Source organism: Epinephelus fuscoguttatus, linkage group LG3 (genome assembly GCF_011397635.1).
Source record: "Epinephelus fuscoguttatus linkage group LG3, E.fuscoguttatus.final_Chr_v1".
NCBI classification, from domain to species: Eukaryota; Metazoa; Chordata; class Actinopteri; order Perciformes; family Serranidae; genus Epinephelus; species Epinephelus fuscoguttatus.
Genome location: NC_064754.1, coordinates 33,423,573 through 33,444,842, shown reverse-complemented (window position 1 = coordinate 33,444,842; position 21,270 = coordinate 33,423,573). Strand labels below are relative to the sequence as shown.

Sequence of the window (21,270 nt, the reverse complement as noted above, 5' to 3'; positions counted from 1 at the left end):
CGCCTTCCTTCCTACCACTTCTCTCTCCATCTCTCTCAATACCTCTCTCTCGTGTTGTTTAGCCAATGGCTGTCTGCAGTGACTGACAGCATACAAACAAGACTCTTGGGTTGTAGGCTAGAGGCGTACACACACACACACACGCAAACACACACACTCACTTAGTCTCACTTACCGAGATGATTATACAAGTCATATAGGAAATTTGAACACACAAAAGCATTCATGTGCACTTCAACTCACATGGAGTATTTAATACACACGCCATGTCACTGCTGTGCATTGGCAAACGCTCTTTCACACACAGGCGTACACCACATACACAGACACACATTTTCCCATCTGTCTACACACTGCCATGTACACACTGCACTGATGGCTTGCCCAGAGGCGCACACACACACACACACACACACACACACACACACAAACAAACACACACCCACAAATACCCACCACATAAAAGAGACTCAAACATAAGCCACATTAACACTTTTGTATTCAGACAAGTAAACACACAAACACACACACATACACACTTTCCCTATCTGTATGGCAGGCCATTTTAACATTTAATCGCTAAGTTTGACTATCCGGAATTACCATTATAGATATCAACAACGTCATTTTGGCTAGTAGCAATGTCATTGTGACTAGTATGAATTTTAATTGAAGACATCTATAACGTCATTTTGACTAGTCAAAAGTGAATGACAGATATCTATGACGTCATTCTGACTAGTCAAAACTACAGTTACAGATATCTGTAATTCAGTTTTGACTAGTAAGATTCAAACTATTTTTGCCATTCATGTGTATGGGGTTTGTCATTATAGATATCTCCAATTACATTATGACTATCTATAATTCCAGTTTGAGATATCTACAACGTCATTTTGACTAGTTGTAATTCAGTTGCGGATATCTACAACGTCATTTTGACTAGTAATAATTCAGATGCAGATATCCACAATGTCATTTTGACTAGTCATAATTCAGTTGTAGATATCTACAACGTCATTTTGACTAGTCATAATTCAGATGGAGATATCCACAATGTCATTTTGACTATCTGAAACTCAATTCAAGATATCTAGAAAGGACCATGTAGATATCTTCAATTGATGATAATTAAAGATATCTTGAACTTGAATTATGACTAGTCAAAATGACGTTGTAGATATCTCAAACTGGAATTACAGATATCCACAATTCAGTTGCAGATATCTGCAATAAGAATTGCAGATATCTGCAACTACATTGGAGATATCTATAATGACAAACCCCATACACATGAATGGCAAAAGTAGTTTGAATCTTACTAGTCAAAACTGAATTACAGATATCTGTAATTAGAGTTTTGACTAATCAAAATCTAATTAGGGATATCTTGAATAAGAGTTTTGACGAGGCAAAATTATGTTGCAGATATCAGTAATGAATATCCAGTCTAGCGATTAAATGTTAAAACGGCTTGCCATATATCTGCACATAGTGCTGCCACACATACTTGTGCTGATGGATGGACATGGATCTGATAACCTCATCACCTGATGTCACTCAAGTCAAGTTTTTTTACACACACACACACACACACACACACACACACACACACACACACACACACACACGCGCACACACACACACACACACACTCGCACACACTCGCACTACTTTACTACACTCAGAGAAATTCCTTTTCAGTTGCTTGTCTGCCTCTTTTTGTTAACCGTTTGTACTGCATGTCAAACAACTCAGCTTATCTTGTTCCAATAGGCTTAACTTGCTTAAGAGGTCATTGTAGTTAATTTGTTTTTGCTTGATATCTGTGAAGTGCTCGTTCAAAAACGACATCTCGACCACACTGCGATAAAAGACGTTAAGATCTAATCTAATGTTATGACCGACACCCAAACACTTCTATTCATTATTGAAGTCTATTTTAAATTTCTCACATACAGAAAAAAAGAAAACATGAGAAACCAGATCCAAATTCAACTCTCTATCAAATCTTATAAATACAGCCTGTCACACTTGTACAGTGATGTTAAGTACCCCAAACAAAGAATATTTCACTTAAGCACTGATTCTGTTTTGACTACATATTTGTTATGAACCTAATCTGACAAGTAAACACTGTTGGCTTCCATTCACATTATAAAAAAGACAACAAATAAACAAAACTCTACACTTAAATATGCTGAGAGGGTTAAAAAAAAAAAAAAGCATTTGGCATTGCCATATGATTTGATGAGTAAAAAAACAATGCTTTGGCCATGTGGTCACCAACTTAACACCTATGGGGCATTTTTGAGTTTAAAAATGTACAAATGTTGCCAGTGAACATTTTCCTAATAGGTTTAGTATCATTATTTTTTTTAAACTTGCCAGTTTGATTTGATTTAATTGATTTCATATTTTTGTGTCATGCACTCAGACGTGGTTTACAAGACACCATTACAACATTGTAGTAGTGATCAATCTAAAATACATGGTATCTCTCAGTCCCAAAGAAAGTGCTTTGCCCTCTCAGGCCTGGTAAACAAAGTGTGCCACAAAAAAAAGTTCTCTTTCTGAAACATAACATAAACATAACAAAAGGAATTAACTTAAATGAAGGTAATTTTACTAAAAAGTACATCCCTTATGTCTTAGTAGGCAGGGCAGTGGACATAAAAATGAACCCCATTCTTAGTTTCATCTATCTTACAAAACAAACAGAGTCTGTCCCCTTTTGTGGTGTGGCGTTAAACCTTCTGGTCTCTAAGGGTAATGGTAATGTTTCTGATTGTAACTGTGCACATAGGAATCTTTGTCTTTTGTTAGATCATACCTCACATAAGGGTCTTTACTGTAGCTGTTAATGAGACAGTAAGTTTGTAATATTGGTTTATACCATATCTCAACAGGTGATTATTCTCTATACCGAGGAAACCTTTTGCTCCTAATTGTTGGAATATCATAAAGTAACCTTGTTCAAAATAAATAAAGATTTCAGCTCATTAGCCCGGGGATGAGGATGCAAAATGATCCAATTAAATATCTGTTTCATGAGTCTCTGATCATAGATCTTTGCAAGTCTATTGCCAGATATGTTAATGAACAGCATTTCCCAATTCTTAATTCCAGCATTATCTTCCTTCAAAACATCAAACATCAAATATCTTCTGTTGCAGTTTTGATGTATATAAATGTAGTCTGTATTAGACAGGGCTGGCCATCTTATGACCACTTCTATATCCCTGATCCAGGACATACATCCACAATGTGCTGTCACTTTAGATGGGTTCTCATCTGTCCATAACACAAGATGAAGGACACATGCACGGAAAAGTTATGCACCCTGATATTAACATGGACAGGCACACCCAAACATCTACCGTAACTTGTCCGTCAGCAGTGTAGCCAGTCATGATATTTTCCACTCTGTTTGGTATTCAGGTCACATCAGTTCCAAGCAGACAAGTGACCAAGTAGTTGGCATGGGATTCATAAAAACAGAAGCAGTCACTTGTCCCTCAAGAGGGCCACTGTCACATGTCGTACTTGTTATTGTGTGTTACCTTTAGGGTGATAGCAGAAGTTAGTATTTAGCATATATTTTTACACACCTATACACATTTTACAACACAAACTCTTCTGTTTTCTCATCCTTGTCCTTTTCACTTACACCATTTATGAACAGTATAAAACATCAGTGATAAGTTATGGCGTGGAGTTTCATCTTATCAGACAGGCAGGAAAAAATACACATTCTTGGCAGTTCCAAACAGTAGGCAGAAATAACTGACAGAAATGAATACGTGATGGATGAAGCCAGACATGTTTTGTCACTTGTTACTCAGTGTGTCACTCAAAAATTTTGAAGCATCACAGACACTTAAGATAGTTAACGCCATCCCTTTATTTTCTGCCTGTTCTGTAGCTGTGGATCAATATAGACCCTATAGATGAAAGTAGATGTATTTTTGTTATGCCTGTCACTCAGAAACAGTCCCAACAGTTGAAGAAGACATGCTCTCTGTGTGGGTGCTCTTCGGAGGCGAGTGATTGGCAGACGGGGGAGCTGGTGGCCACAGCATCCAGCAATGATGATACTGTCACCTACTACCCATTACACCAGTCACATATTTGGTGGCAGGGACGGGATGGATGCTCGGTCACCTGGTTTATTTTTCTGCTCTGTGCATGAGCGATGCAGACAGACACACACTGGCTCTGCGAGCATAAGTCAGGCATCATGACACGCCAGTCTTTAATGATATATCCGAAGTGGTGGGGCAGATAAAATGCAGCAGTTGTTATTGTTATACAAACACAGTTAAAATGTGCTTGAAGTATGCATAGTTTAGTTATGATCTTAAATGCACAACATGATATTTTGTTGCATTTCCGTCTGCTCAGTGGTGATCATGTTCTAGCAATGCATCTCAGTGCACCAAAATATACATTTATACAGTCAACAGCATGACAAATCATAAATAATTGCATTCTAAATTATCCTTGGCATAGGTATAAAAAGGAATAAAATCCAAGCATATTATGTGAAACATTCAAATCTAAAATAAGTAAAACCTCCAACTAAATTTTTGAATTGCCCTATTGATTTCAGAGCTTAGAGTTTCAGTCTACTCTATAATTTATTCCTTTATTCCATACAAATGGGGTGAAATATCTGACGTCTGCTGTTCCAAGGTTAGTATTTACTGCAGGAATACTGTATTATAGTCTTACCCACTTTTCACTCTAAAGCCATAGAAACAAAAACAGTGTGTTTTTCCCCGTAGTCTGCATCTTGACAGTGAGTGTGTGAGAGAATGGACTGGATATAAGACAGGGGTTGAATAGATGGAGTCTTTGCAGTTCCAGTGGGATAGTTATAATGCATGGCATACAGCACCGCATCACACATGCACCATGTGTGTTGTCAAGCCATCAGTCACCTGCTACCTAGCCAATGATGACTCTATATTGAGCTGTATTATTAGTCTCCACAGGTGATGGTGGAGAGGGATCAAGGTCATGGAAACTGATTCAAGAGTAGACTTTGCCCCTGCCTGGCCCCTTTGTTTAAGCTTACACTCTTGACTAAGTTGAAGAGGAAATAAGCGTTCAGTTGGATGGTTTAAAGGAAGAAGCGAGGAAGCAATCAAGAAAGAAACTCCCTTGCTCACTGAGCTCAGCTTTACGTACCATTTTAGCCACGTTTCCACCTTAAACTTTAATATAGTACCCTTACAACCGTACATAACCTGAATCGATATGTACTGTACATCCACCCTAGATTTGTTTAGCCTTTTTACTGCAGACAGTACTTTTAAATGTGGGCAGTGTTGTTGTTACTCACTGCTTCATCCAGCTCTTATTTCCTCTTCACCAGTGATGCAAAGGAATGCCTTCACCTTGTTTACTGGAGACAAATGGATTGTTCAAAGTAACACCTGCTCACTCTGACCTCGTCACATACTGATGTTTTGGTCATGGATTTTCCACGTCCACATATGGCATGCAAGGTACCCTGGGTGCATTGGTTTTTGACGTTCTGGGACACTGTGTCAAGTTCTCTTCTTTAAAGATACACTTCCATTTTCACAGGAAATGTAACATTTACATACAGTCTCTTTCAAAAATAAACGCACTGTCGGTACAACACCGCAAATTGACATTTTTTTTTTCCTTCAACAACAAACACACATGGTTGGGTTTAGGAAAAAAAGAACAGGGTTTGGTTTTCTTATGGGATGCAAACACGGCTCTCTCGGGTGAAAGTTGGTGTCACTTGGACCCACTGACCACCCCTCCCGCCTGCCCCACTCGGACTTTCTCCACCTTAACTTTCATCCTTGTCCTGACATGTTTCCCCTTAATGCCGCCCGGCACCATTGAACTATAACGGCAACTGAATGCATATCATGCCAACATTAACGGACGCCTTTTTTCGCTGGTTACAGGCAAGCAAGATTGGTACACGTAAGGCAATAATATCTGGCAGAGGTACAAAAGGGCTAGGCTAGAGGCAAACACAGGAAGGCAAAAAAGGTCTTACATGGACGATCTGATCACAGGAAAGAATGCTGGAAACGCTGGACACGGGACACAAGACGATCTGGCAACAGGACACATGAGGGAGGGTGCTTATATGCACACAGAGGGATGATTAGACAGTGAGACACAGGTGAGGCACACGGGGGAGGGGACCCAGGTGAGTTTTTGGAGGGAATCAGACAAAGACAGGAAGTGAAGTCACCTGAAACAAGACACAACAGTGAGTACCAAAGCAAGACAGGAAGTGAATGAAAATAATGAAACACAAGACAGGGGAATGATAAACACAAACTTGACTAATAACTGGGAGAGGCAGAGCGGCTGAGAGGCCTGACAAAGAGTGCACATTCTCTACTGACCAATCAACAGACTGCAGTGTTTCTAGCTCCACTTTTTAGTATCGGATCAGCGTGCTACTATAGGTACCTCAACAGAGGGGTGAAGAAAAATGGGAACAGCATGGAATGGTTCTCTTGGTATCATCCATGACTTTTAACGATGGAAACAGAAAAGTGACTGTTCTAATGTGTACCAGACTGAACTCAGCTGAACCAGACTGTTTTGTGGAAACGAGCCTATAGAGGTGATTGTGAGCAATACCAGAAACCTGTTACAAGGTTATAATGAACTAAGGTCCCTGAAATGTTTTAAATAAAAGTCAGAGATGTCTGGCTGCCAGGGTTCAATCACAGTTGCAGTGAATATATGAGTCTCCAAACAAAGTTGTTTTTTTTGGGGTTTTTTTTTTTTTTTCAATAAAAATGCACTACTGTTACTTTTTTTTTGTTGTGGATGCACTGTTGTAATGAAAAGTATGCAGGTGACTTTCCATGTTACAGTGCATTGGGGTGGGGGTGGGGAAAAGTAATTTAATCTACTTTTGAATTGCATCTTTGTTGCAAAAACGTGTGACCACAGTCAGATTCGATACAGTTATACCTTGGAAATGTTACAGTTGAGCTGAGTATTAATATGCCTGTGCTGCAGAATCCTTGTGTGGCACACTGCACGCAATTTTCAGCGACACAAATGCATTATGGATTAAATGTGATCCTTGTGTTAGGAAGGCAAATAAATGACTGCAGCCGTACTGAATATCAGCAAGTCAATATTAGCAGTCTCACTTATCACCTTTTAAATAGTCCCTGTTCAGACTGTTAAGCTAATGCAGAACATGGATGTGTGGGCTGAAACGCTGTTGGGATTTGTGTGTTGCTTTCTTAATGTCTACCCTTGAAACTAGAGAAACTAGAGGAGTCACTGCAGACTCAGACAGTACATGTCTGACACTTCCTCAGTTGGCTTTTTTTCTGATTATGCATGCTACTCCATAAAAAAAATAAACAGATATAACTGTGAATGTAAAGTAACACAAAGTAATCATATTGTCTTTTATTCTGGCATTACTCAGTGTGTGCCTTCAACCATGGATCTAACTCTAACCCACATTATACTTGTCTCTTATTTAAAAACGCATTCAACCTCAGCTGTTTTTACATTATAGAGATGTAACTTTAGCATCCACAGCTACATCATTTTCACAAGTAAGAGGTCAGTACTGATTTATCACCAGACTATGCCTAACGTAAGTAAGGAGTTTAATACCAGAGTTTGCATTGAAGGCAGAGTGTAAGTTTGATCCAACAGACATGAAACTGCTCCGTTTCTCCTCCCGACATCAGTGTTTCAGCCTGTTTACAATTTTGTCTTAGACCATGTTTTGCAGCTCAGATGGGCTGAAGAGGAAGCACTGAAGTGTGAGGACAGAAAGATACTGATAAAGAACCTGTCACTGTTTCCTGAGACTAGTCGTGTCACTCTTACAATCACTTAAAGCAGGCAGAGGACATCCAAGCTCTCTTTCTATCTGTGCCAAGAATTAAGTCAGTAACTTACTACAGGCAGCAACGTGTTTCTCTGAATTAAAAACAAATTTAAAGTGACTTGTAGCGAACATGCTTCTTTTAAGGGTACAGACTGGATTACATTGGTAGTGCTGAGTGCCGATTCACATCAAATATCAGTGCCAAATTTTGGTACCTGAGAACGCAGTGTGTTGTGTGTGTGGGTAAGTAGTGTGTTGGGCGAGAGAGAGAGATGGACAGTGGCTGCACTCACAGCAGGCAGATGTTGATGACTGGAGCAGGGGGTGAGGTTAGCAGTGAAGTTGTCTTGTGACAGTAAATGTACAGTAAAGGTTACAGTTTGCCCATGAATAAACACTGCAGCTCCTCAATACCCAGGATGTTCCCGTGTCTTGCTTCCAAGCTTCTGGGCGAAGCTCTGGGAAACTGTACTGCTCTCCGGCTATGCTCCCACATAGCACACTCTCCTCCACCTTGGTTGCAAAATGTAGATAAATATATTGATCAGGGGCGTTTCTTGGGACTGAGAACATTGGGGGCTGAGCCCAGAACCTTATAGGGAAGTCTAGGGGATCCTACCTGGGAAAAAAGCTCTATGCTTTCTTGAGCCTTATTGCGTCTTGTCTACAGCCAAATACTGCCAACATGTACTTCAAAATGTGTCAAAATAAAATTATATTATATTGATAGAAACAGGATGATGCACTTATAGATAACACAGGAATTAAAGCCAAAAAAATAAATATTTTGTAAATATTTTGACTGAAGCCAAGTCATATTCCCCCTCAATTTTTAAAAAATGTTAGAGGTTACATGATTTGCGATTTTTAGTTTGCTTTTTTTTTTTAACACCAGACCATGTGAAAAAGTTGAGTGATGATGCCTACAGACTATATCAGGAGCCATATTTTCCCCAAAAAATGCACATTACATGAGTCAGTTTAATTTTTGGTATTTTATTTTTCCTTCCTTGCTAAAGTGGCACTCACTGGGCTCAATTATATTGTTTTAATTATGAAATACAAGAGATGGTAGTAAAGAGTTTAAATGTTGCAACAATATATGAGTAGCCTAATCAATAACAACATTGACAAATATCTACATGAATAACTGTATACATGCAGGCAAAATGAGATAGAGGTGCTCGGCAGCCCTTCGGAAGTCCTCGGGAGTTTTATTGTGAAAGCTCAGCTTTCACAATAAAAAGAAAAAGGCCAACACTTCAACCCACACAGCAACGTTAGAAGGACATAACAACAGTTACGTAGTTGTGTGCGGTATCTTTGGTAACTTATGTGAGAAAAATATCACTGAATTTATGTGTGGGAAAAGTCGCCAGCCGTACCGAGCCTTCATTGATTTTCAGCCCGCCTAAGACCTTCTATCACCGGGGAGGACTGTCCCGCAGCTCCGCCGGCACGCCCCCCTAACACTACACGTTTCACATAATTTTGAAGGAATAAACAGAATTTAAATTATTCATTTACCTGTTTCTGGTAACGGCTCCCCGGAGACGTGAGCCTCAGCCGAGTCAGCCTCCTTGTTTTTGAAAAAACGTCTTATATCCATGATCTTTCATGTTGTTGCTAAAACGTCTCCCTCCAGCACGCCAACGGTTTAGATACCGGAAGAGCCTGGTGACGCGAGGCTATCAGCCAATAAAACACGGATGCTTCACGCAACCCCTCTCTCTGATTAACCAGTCTCGACGTCATCCTGTGTTGCATTCACTGAAAATGGAAAACTACAACTTATTTAGTGGCTCGTTAATGTACAGTTATCATTATTTCTTCTGAAGTTGAATTATCCGGGGCTTAAGAAAAAACGTTCGGGGCTAAAGCCCCGGATGCCCAGGCCAGGCGACGCCACTGATATTGATACTGTGCTTTTATATTGGGCATCAACATTGTGTTGCTGCATGTATTGTTGAAAAATAGACTTAAAGTTTAGTTTAGTTTATTTAGTTTGTCAAGGGACAGTGTGCAATAGCATTAATCATTTACAAGAGATGAGGAGATGGTTGCACCAGATTTAGCAATAACTGCTATTTTCCATCTGTAGTCCCAACATATATTTTACAGTATACACAGACCACAATCTAAAAAACAAAGAAACCTAAAATACAAATGAACAGAGGACAGCACAGAGACAATACAGACATACAATTTCCACATTTAAAATACCCAAGTTGTTACAGTGCAGGGAGGAACAACTTACAAAACACTAAAAGGCAGTCCAAGTAGCAAATAAAGCATAATAAATGCTTCAGGTGGTGGTTACATCTGTGAGTAAGTTAAGTATGCACGTGTGAGAGAGAACGCTTCTGACTTCAACTATATTTTCATATTTCCAGCAGAAATTAAATGTGTTGCACCAGAGTTAGCTACATGTCATTCTTGACTGTGTAAGACGTGTGAGTGAAAAACGCATCCAAAATGCTTGCAGTGCAGAAACAGAGGACAGTGGTGATCCAAAAGTGCTCACAAGTGTGGTTACACATGTCAAAACTTGATGCAGATAGCGCTTGCTGCAATGTTTGTACAGCAAATAGCAAAGCTTGCCAACTTAAGGGAAAATATTCTAAATAAATGAAAAAGGATCTAAACAAAGAGCAGTTTTTGAATTCAGAAATGTGGACTTATTGCTTAACAACAGATATAACATTTTTGTTATTACAGGGAGAGTAAAGTACAGAAAAAACAGAGTCAGTGATGCATTTCTGAAGATATGCTTAGGACTTAAATATACAGAAGAGTATTCTGTGATGTAAATAGTATCACTGCTTGAATATGTACTCCAAATATCTTGAGGGTCATTGGGAAGCCTTGCAGGATTCCTTCCTTAGTCTCCCCATCGATCTAACATTTTAGATTTTTTTTTTTTTTTTTTTTTTACGACAACAGAGAGAGAGAGAGACAGGGGTGACAGCACTGAGGCAAGCAGACAAACACCAGTGTGAAGAGGCATTAGACCTTTGCTGTCATTTGTCACTCAGACTGTGTCTGCGGCTGTAGAGGTGAAGTGGGACACAGCTGTTGGTGAAAGCCAGGTGATGTTAACTGCACTTGTCAACTTGTTCCTTTGTGATTTTGTGTGTGATTTGAGCGGGTGAGAGGTTTGTGCGAAACAAGCGAAGCAGCGGGAAACTCTTCTGTCATTTGTCAGTCAGAGGTGATTCAGGACGCAGGTGCTGGGCTCGTAGAGTGGAGACAAGTGTGTGTTTGTGGACATTGAGGGCTGTCTGTTCATGTATAGCCACGGTCAAACACAGAGCACAGCACAGTGCTTTGGAAAGGTTCATATCTGTCCTCTTGGGAAAGCTGACACATCATATAGTATCTCCCCTGAGCTACATTATTTTCACTGATCCTACAAATGCAGACATCATTGAGAAAATCCTGTTAGGTGTGTACAGAAGTTGGATTTACACTTTTAGATAAAAAAAATCCAAAATGAGACAAACTGTCACATAACAGATAAACATATAGCATATCAATACACATATACTGTACTTTACAAAAGTTCTCATTGCTGGCAAAATAGAGGGTTGGGTTTGCCTTAACCACGATACGTTCTGGAAAAACCTGTTCTGTAACTTTTTTAATTCATTCATATAAGTGTCAGTGTGTAGAATTGAGGGTGTTATAGTGGCAGAAATAGACGTTTTTTGTTTTGTTTTGTTTTGTTTTTTTTATCTAGGGTTGTAACAATGCACATATTTGTATTGAACCATTCGGTACAAGGCTTTTGGTTTGGTACACATTACAAACCGAACAACCTTTAAAACTATCCTTTTACATTTGGAAAATAAAATATACAGCTTAAATTGTGTTTAATATAGTGTTCTCAGTGCCGTTGGGCTCAACAAGGAATCCCACATGACCGAACAGACAACATGTTGTCTGCCCCTCCCACCCCAAACCAAAACACTCCATTGAGACACACTGGGGTGCAGCTATGCTGACCTGGCTCGTTGAAAGATGGTTAATAATGCCATTACCATAAAAAAAAGATCCTCCCAATAAGCTACAGGTCTGGCATGGGGAGCCACTTTGGTTTTGCTGTGACTTTTGGGGACGATGGAGAGTGTTGTGGATTAAAAAAAAAACAAAAACAACTGTTTGTCACATCTGCTTCATGACAGTTGGTTACATCAGTGGGAATACTTAAAACATGTCAACTGATTTACACCGCCACCACCCCAGTTTGTCAGTCAGTGGAACTAGATGAAAATGAGGGGCAACACAAGCTACAAGCAAGCTTTATCCCTGCAGCATTTAGGCAGCCATTACTGATTCAAACTGAGAAAAAGAAACTGACCCAGGGACTGTTATATTTAAAGCTGCAGATATGAGACTCTTCTCTGCCGTGGAAAATACAGGCTTTACAAGAATGCTTATTATACAACAGTTAGTTCCGGCCCCGCAATCTGATTGGTCGAGAGACAGTAAAACTGTGACGATATTGGAGTACAACATCACGGTTATTTCACTGTGTATGTATCACTCCGCCTCACAGCTGATTACAATCAACAATCAAATCAAAACTGACGGTTAGTGTCAGTTAGGTCAGCAGTTGCGTTGTAGGCTAATTAATTCATCCACTGTCAAACAGCCAAAAATATGGATTTATTTCCTGAAATAAGTTTTGAATTGAACTATGAATGGTCATCAGAGGAAGATGAGGGAGAGGAGAAGCTGAATCCATCTGAGCACACATCCAGGTTTGTCAGTGTTTCATCAGTGGAGCTCAATGACTTGGAGAAAAGCAACATACTGTCAGATCAGAAGGCAGAGTCGGCTGTGCCTGTGAAGCGACAGTCCACTATGCAGTCACTAGATACTTATTTCACCGGCTGCACAATTAATGGAAATGTGCACATAAATGTGTATAAAGAGTAAGTGCCTGGCGCACCATGTCTGCGTTACATAGCAACGGTGACAGCGGAGTCCTGAGGGAACTATTTTTGTTGGCGGAAGACAAATAAAATGCTTAAATTATCTATTTTGTCCTCATTTTTCAACATTTCTTAATCAGCCTTGCTTATTTAACTGTTGAACTGTTGTATAAAAGCAATATCACACTCGAGCTCGTGATGTTATACTCGTATATCGTCACGGCTGTGATTGTCTTCGGCACGAGGCCGCAGACCGAGTGCCTATGACCGAATCACAGCCGTGACGATATCACAGTACAACATCACTCCCTCTCGTGTGATATTGCTTAAATGAAACCCCTGTTACAATATCCCCTCACAAAACCTTTTCAGACCGACTCAGCTGTTTTGTTTTTACTATATAATATTAGTATACATTAAAAGGTTAAAAGTCAAGGCAATTTCTCTGGCATTTCTACTTTTTTAAGCTGTATCCAAATTGTATAAAACAGTGACACCACCATATCGCTTTGGACTGAACTGTAAATTTTGTGGACCGATCTGCAGCAATAGTTTACGTGTCTGGTCAGTGTTTTCTCTGAGCCACTAGTGAATCCGGCAAAAAAACACACAAACACTTTTATGAATAATATAAAAGATTTATTAGATATGAATTATCTGAATCTGATAAATATGCATCCAGTGCTTCCACATATTTGTCAGTTGTGTCAAAACAGAGCAAGAGAGATGAGCAGACACACACACACACACACACACGTAAACAAATACACACCCACAAATACCCACCACATAAAAGAGACTCATACATAAGTCACATTACCACTTTTGCACAGGCAGACAGAGACAGAAATGTATGTGTGATGACCCGCCCAGAAAAATTGGCTTCTAGTGTGATCGCACAGGCAGCTCCTGACGGGCAGCTGTGTGACAGCCTTCCATCCAGTGTGAACATGGTGTAGCTGTGATCTCAAACATGGACTTGCTCCAGAATTCACTGCCATTGTCTCATAAGCAAATGTAGCCTGTAGAGGTGAGACTGGTGCCATGAGTTAGTCTACTCATCGGTTGTGCTGCTGCAAGAATATCAGAGTGAAGTGAGCACATATCAGAGGTAGTGGGAGCAGCACCATGTTTATGCCCGGGACAGATTACCTGATCTAACTAAGTCAGCATTCAAAACACTTTCTCATTTATGTAATGGCTAATATACAGTAGTTATAATTTAGATTTTTTTGTGTTGAGTTTTTACTTATTGGGTTTTGTTCATTTATAGAAGTAGAACAGAATCACATCAACCTAACTTAGCTAAGGTTAAGCTTAGAGGACATAAGGTATGAAATGCATTTATGTAATTTTTGACAAGAAAATACAAGAGTTTATGCATGGTGTCTTTCTCAGTATACAGAAAAGCCTGTCAAATTCTTATTAACCTAATCTAATAATTTGTCTGCTGTTGCTACTTTAGCTGTCCTTTAATAAAAAGCTCCAGATGGACGCACCATGTGTGCAGAAAAGAGACTGTTGTCAAAGCACATTTGGTTTGTTGTCTGTTCTTACACTTACTATCATTTGAACAAATATCTAAATAGAAGAAGAAAACAGTTAGAGAATAAGACAATATATGTGCCAAGTTAAAACAGATCAAGCCAAGACATATGATCAGTGAGAATCCATATGAGCAAATGTCAAGTGGGGACACTTTGGTGCTCATCACGAAAAAATGTGCTATCATTGCTATAACAGAGCATCAGAGACATCAGCGTATGCTGTTGGGGTCAGAGCATACAAAACATACGCAAAGGTGCCGATTGCTTATGTAGTTTTTAGTTTAAGGTCTAAAAACCTAGATCCTAATGAAGGAAGGTCACAGTTAAATTATTATTTTTGAGGAGTTCAGTCAAGGACAGATGAAACTGGTGTCTTTACAGACTTCTCAAACTATATTCAAAGCTTGAATTTGCACATTTAGTCTTTTACGCAGGAAGTGTGCTGATAGTTTTGTCGTGTTCCCACTCAGTGGGTCAAGTTCATGTTTGAGCACTTGTCTGTCATCTCGATGAGACATCTGTCTTATTTGATCCAATGCTGAGGAAGCAGACTGTGATCACAGCAAGTCTGTTCACTGCTGGTGGCCATATTTGTGATTTGACTTGTTTATTGCGAGGTTATTTTTTCCATCTTGTGTCTTTATACGTTTTGCCATTGCCCCCTTCTTTCCTGCTTTTGGCTGCTAACTCATATTATTTAGCCATTAGTGTCTCACTGCTGGCCTCACAGGGAGGTGAAGGAATTCTACCCCCTGAACTTCTTCAAGTGTTTTAATGTGAAACAGATGAAGGAAGTGCTGAGTTTGCTTAAACAGCAAATGGCAGCAACAGCAAATTAACACAGCTTATAGGAGCAGATCAACAGTGTCTACTTTTAAAACATCGGTAACTCGAAATAAAGGCATGTCTCTAAAAATGAAGGCCTGTGCTCTCTGCAGTAGTTGAGATTTGAAGCTATTACAGCTTTTACTCTTGCTTAATTTGAGATCTGAAATCTTTTTTTAACCTACCTTAAACTCTTGGTACAGGAAATTACTTTAGCTATATGACTTGCTGCAGCATACCACACTTGCTTTAATTTTTGAACATGGTTTAGCAGAGTTAGAGCTTAATCCAACTTTGGCAGCATCAGTGCCATGCCAGAGCACCACAAGATCGAGGAAGTTGTGCAATTTGAGGAAAGAGCGAAGAGGAAAGATAAGAAGTGCAGTGGAAGAGGGAGAGAGGTAGAGAGGAGAAAGATAAAGAAAAAGATGCTATACATGCACTGGCTGTTGGCCTACAGCCCTGAGGGAGCCGTTAAGGTAGCTTGACTTTCTGAGAAAACTGCCTCTTGTGAGGCAGTCAATAATTTCAATAAGGTGGTTTCCTCTAAAATGGATTTTGGGGACATGCAGTATGAGGTTGAAATTTCCAGATTGACCTAATTCAAGTCACTCCTCATCCTACATACAACAAACTACATTCTGAATAGTAAGTGATACAGGAAATATTTAAAAATAGAGTTTGTATCATGATAAATAAATAATAAGGTGAACTACAAGTTAATGAAGCATGAAAGATCACATAGAGAAGGTTGATTAGGTATGCTATAGATTTTGTCCTCACTTTGTACTTGCAAGAGAACTCACACAGTTTCACACAACCCATGCAGTATAACTTAAGTCTCATTTGTCCAGTTGTAAGCTCAGTACTTCCGAAATATGCATTTTCAGTAAAACGGTAATTTTACCTGGCACAACACAGGAGCTGCTTGTTTATCTCTGCTTCAACTGGTGAGTTTGTTTGTGTAAATATGACTTTGGTGTTAGAAATGATGAATTTGGATTCACCAAAGTCAGACAATAACACAAAAAACTAACAGATAGAGACAATATGAGACACAATATTATATTTGGCGGTATGCCTCTTTTCTGGGGCCTCTCTGACTTTCCTAGAGCCTCTGCAGAAAGCCTCTTTCACATGCCTACGTGGAAAGCGTAAGGTGGGGAGAGCACACCTCTCTGCCCTTCCATGTGCAAACGAGGAAAGCCTGAGGCAGAGAGAGCAAACCTCCCTGCCCTTCCACGCACCTGCATAGAAAGTCTAAGGCAGGGAGAGCAGCAGCAAAGACCCAAAGGGAACAGAACAGAGCAGCATCAATGACAAACAGAAATGACAATGATAAGTCAGACACAGCATGAAAAGGAGGAGCTGGGGTGGAGGTGGGTTGTAAAGCTGCTTGCAGAGGACGCAGCAACAGTAGACAGACCAGAGCAGTTTAAATAGGGTGCCCTGGATGAGATTCACCAATTGGTTGCATAGAAAGGAATCATGTGATCTATCAGCTTACTCCCTTCCATCAATCAGCTGATCCATCAGTTGAATTGCTGTTTAAGATCAGCTGTTGTAGCTGGGATGTGAGCTGAGCTTGACACCATGAACGGCCTGAATAACACTGTGCTCAATTTTGTTGAATTTCATACACTAATAATTTAACATGCTATTTGCCCAAAGGACCATGTGAAATGCACTGGCTTAAGGAAAAGTTGTAAAAAAGCAACTCAAAGTCATTTCTTTCTCAGCCAGGACCTTCAGAAACAGTAGTGTCTGTAAATGGTCAAACAGGCAAAGGATGACCAAAGCACTTTCTGAGTTTCCTAATTTGTGCATCCCTTCAGCCATTTCCTCACCTGTTTTCCCTCCACAAAGGTGACACTGCTCCCTCCCTCCTTTCTTCCCTCCCTTGCTGACATAAAAGGTTGTGTGAAAAATTACAAGAGACCTTAATATTAGAAATGCCTGCAAAATAGTTTCCCAACCTATCCATCACCACAGGGACACATGGGTTTATTATCTGTGTGTGTGTCCGTGTTTATGTACATCGGTATTTTGTGTATAACAAAAAACTCTGTCATGAATATGCATTCTTTTTGTCACTGGCATTAAGATGTTTTCATCTGGATCTGGATCATCCGGTCTAGATGTGATTTAGATGTATAGTGTGCATGGTAATACTGCCATTTCACCCATTTACACTGCAGATCGATTCCTGGTCATATTCAGATCTTTTTTTTTTTCTTCTTCTTTTTTTGAATTGAAAGTATTAAAAATACCTCATCTTGCTCAACTGTAGGCCTCCCAAAAGATCTCTATGGAAACATACTTTGCCACTGAGTTGTCAAAAATAACTCCCCAATTATTTGAGCACCAGAAAGCAAATGCTGTTTACTTACATTTCTTCCATGGAGTGGGGTCCCAGTCTGCTTTCATGAATGACTGTGTTTTTCATTTTGGACGTATGGCGTAGTCTTTTTCATTATTGAAGACAGTGCTGTTGCTGCTAGGCAACCTGTTATCCAGAGGGCAAATTTATTTGTTTGGCACCTTTCAACAACAAGGCACAAGGTACATGTAATACAAAAACACAGGAAGAGACACTCATGAAAAATATTTTTAAAAGAGTGAAGATCAAAGATAATAAGATAAGTCAAACAGTACAATAAAAATCACAGTGCAGCTACAGTGCAGTGTAATATATAGTCTCAAGGTTTACTTGATAAAAGACACTGGCACACAGAATAAAATTAAATAAAAAATATAATAAAAAATAAAATAAGCACCGATTTTAAAGTCCTCTGGGAGTATGTTCCAGATGTATGGTGCATAAAAACAAAATGTTGCATTTCCATGTTTGGTTTTGTTTCAGACAATCTGAGAGGTCTGGATGGTTCATTACAGAGCAGCAGATCATAAAATGTACTTTGGCCCAAAACCATTCATTGCTTCATAAACCAACAGGAGTATTTAAAATCAATTATTTGATATTGAAGTGTTCCTATTTATTAAGTGTGTGGGTGCATGTGATCTTTAAAGATGAGTTTTTATCCGTGGTAGTATTTCTTGTTATATTTTTCTATTTGTCTTTCACTGCTCTCTCTGTTGCTCTAAAGTAAGTAGTATTACTGTGTTCTAACTTAACCCCGAGGTCCTTTGTATTTCAAGGTTTATTGTTTCTGAAAATCTCCCTCAAGTGCTTTTCAGTATGTGCCAGGAGATGTGGGCGAGTGGGGTAGAATGATATAGGGAGATGGAGAAAATGACTACCGCCTATGGAGGAAAAAGAAACATGGTCCATAATTTAGGCCGCATGGAATTTGTTCCAGTCAATTAGTTTGTTCTACAGCTGTCTGCAGTTTCCACAACAGGTCTCTGTTGGTGTTTGATTGTGTTTGGGATTACAATGTATCTGCATGCCCATTGTATGCGTCGTCGGAGTGTGTATGTGCCGCTGTGCATGCTTTCATTCAGTGCACCAGATGGGCCATTCTATATTTTTTCAATATTGCATACAAACAAATATATGTGTGGATAGCATACACCTTGTAATACACCAAAAAAATAACCTGCAATGGATGGACTGATATTGTTACTGGTAACTTCAGCACTGCAGCCATTTATCATAATAGACTTTAGAAAAGAAAGTCAAACCAATGCTTCTTTAAAACTTTGTGAGACTAGGGCAATCTACCAGCCAAGAGTTATGACTCCTTTGACCCACTTCTAAAACCTCTTGGAGGCAAATTGTTGGTCCAATTTATCTGACATGTGCAGCAAAGTCTGTGTTGATCACCCTAATTCATTTCAGATTAACTTTTTTTGTCTTTAACATAAACTGCTGTCTTTTTTTTGTCTTTTTTGCTGATAAATGGGGGCCAGGGTTCTGTTGGAGAAGAGTTTGACACTCACTGTGACCTACAGGTCCACACATTGTAAGTGCCACAGGTATAAAATATATCTCACACACTCACTTACAGACATACAACATCAAAAGAACATTTACACAGTTCAGTGCATAAATATGCAAGATATGCAGAAGCTTGCTGAATGCAAATCGACACTGACTCAAACTTGCGGACAAGTGGAGACCTGATGTGAGATTTGATCATAGCCTCCGCTCACATCCACATTGATAAATGCCGAGTTTTGCGTGGAAATGACCGAACGCCCAGTTTTCTGTCTGTAAATGAGGGCCATTGTGTAATGTGTGTGTCATTAGCATTGTGCTGGGAGTTCTTTGGCAAACACTTGTAGAGTTTATATCAACAAGGCACATTTCAGCTGGCAGAGAAGGAGAAACACACACACTGTACAGACAAAGCCAAGCAGAAGATTGTTTGTTTTCTGATTAGTTATTGTTATTGGTGCCAAACTGACTGATTCACCAGCATTACGCTGATTATTTATATTTGTTGATTTTGCATTATTACAAAGAAATACGTGATTGTTGCCAATAGAGCCAAACTAAAATGTTAAAAGAGAAAATGCACAGGAGAAAAAAAAGTGTGTGTGTGTGTGTGTGTGTGTGTGTGTGGCCTTTCTGTATTGTATTACATCTCCCCATCTATCTAAAATGCCCCCAGCAATGGAGCCCCTGTGTGTTTTTGGTACACACAGTGTTGCATGTATAGTAAATCATTATATCACCATAAAATCCGACAAAATTTATCAGGGTCAAGCCTGATTTTGTCAAAGTGCCGGCTTTGTTTCTTAAACAACAGCTCAACTTCAGGCTGACAACAAAGAGAGCGGTCCTGACCAATACTGAGATTCATACTCAGCTCAGTAGCTTCTTCTTAAAATGTGTAAAGACATTTTTCAAAAATGTAGAGTCTGAATTTGTGCAGGAGCATAAAGGTAATTAGAAATAACATCAGCAAAAAAGCAAGCACTTGCACCACTCACATTTTGACCTAGACAGTTTAAAAAGAATTTATAAGAATAGAGGTCCCATGTCTGATCCCTGGGGCACACCAATACATAGTGTCAGGAAACAGGTGATGCTGTTGGTTTGTGTACACACTGCTTAATATTTGATATCAAACAGTATGTTTCATAATTGTATGGTTACTGCCTCACAAATCAAAAGCTGCTCAGTGAAGCCTAACATCTAAATGATGAACCTAATCATTACCTACTTTAAAGACAGCTGTGCTAGTGCCGTTTTTTTTCCCTCATAAAACAGATTGATTACCACATAGAAAGTCAATAGTGAATAGAAAATGCTTTTAGCTGCTCACAAAGGATTTGAGATTTTAGGTAGGGATGACAGTTTGGAAATTAGCCTATTATGTTTCAACAATGTAGAGCTACCATCTTTTAGCAGTGGTAGGACAAAAACAGACTTCCAGATAAGAGGGATGTAATTTTAGGCTAAAGATATATTAAAAACGATATGTCAGTGGAGGTGCAGCATCACCTGCTAACTGTAATAAGTAAGGCTAAGGATTGTGAAGACCTGCCAGTTTGCCAGTGTCTAAAAGCTTAAGTACTTTCTGTACCTCCATTGCAGTGAACACTTCTAAATTATAGGCTGCCAGATAGTAATAGGGGAACTGACAGGTGGTTGTGATGTTAAAAGAGAAAAAGGTAGACGTTTCAAATAAAGTCAGTGACGTGGATGTTAAAATATTGATAAACCTTGTAACTGCTATTATCCATAAACTGTTGACTAAATAGGGTGGGAGCACAACATTTGATATGTTTACTGATTCAAGGCCATTTTGAAATTTGATCATCAAAAGTATTAATGTTAAAATACAACAGCTTTTCAGAACAATGTACTGCTTGTATCCCAGTAGATAGTATGAGATATACACTTGCAAAACAATAGATATAGCGTTATAGCAACCGACTGAAATTGCATACTTTGAATGGGCATATGTCATGTCCCTTATGTTGTAGAGACATGAAACTTTGAGCGGAACAGAGATGCCTCTCCTCATGAGGAACAAATTTGCCTAGAACCCATAACTTCTGGTTATATAGATTTTCTGCCATTTTGAATTTTTTGAAAAACACATAAAATCGATCTAGTCCTAGAGAGTTTGACCGATCTGCATGAAACTCGGTGAACATAATCCAGGGACCAATCTCT

At 39.3% G+C, this 21,270-nt stretch overlaps 1 protein-coding gene across 3 annotated transcripts in view; it reads left to right on the top strand.

Annotated features, from left to right (window-relative positions):
- LOC125885762 (zeta-sarcoglycan) overlaps positions 1-21,270 on the top strand; it is a 466,598-nt gene that overhangs the window by 291,578 nt on the left and 153,750 nt on the right. The window lies entirely within an intron of this gene.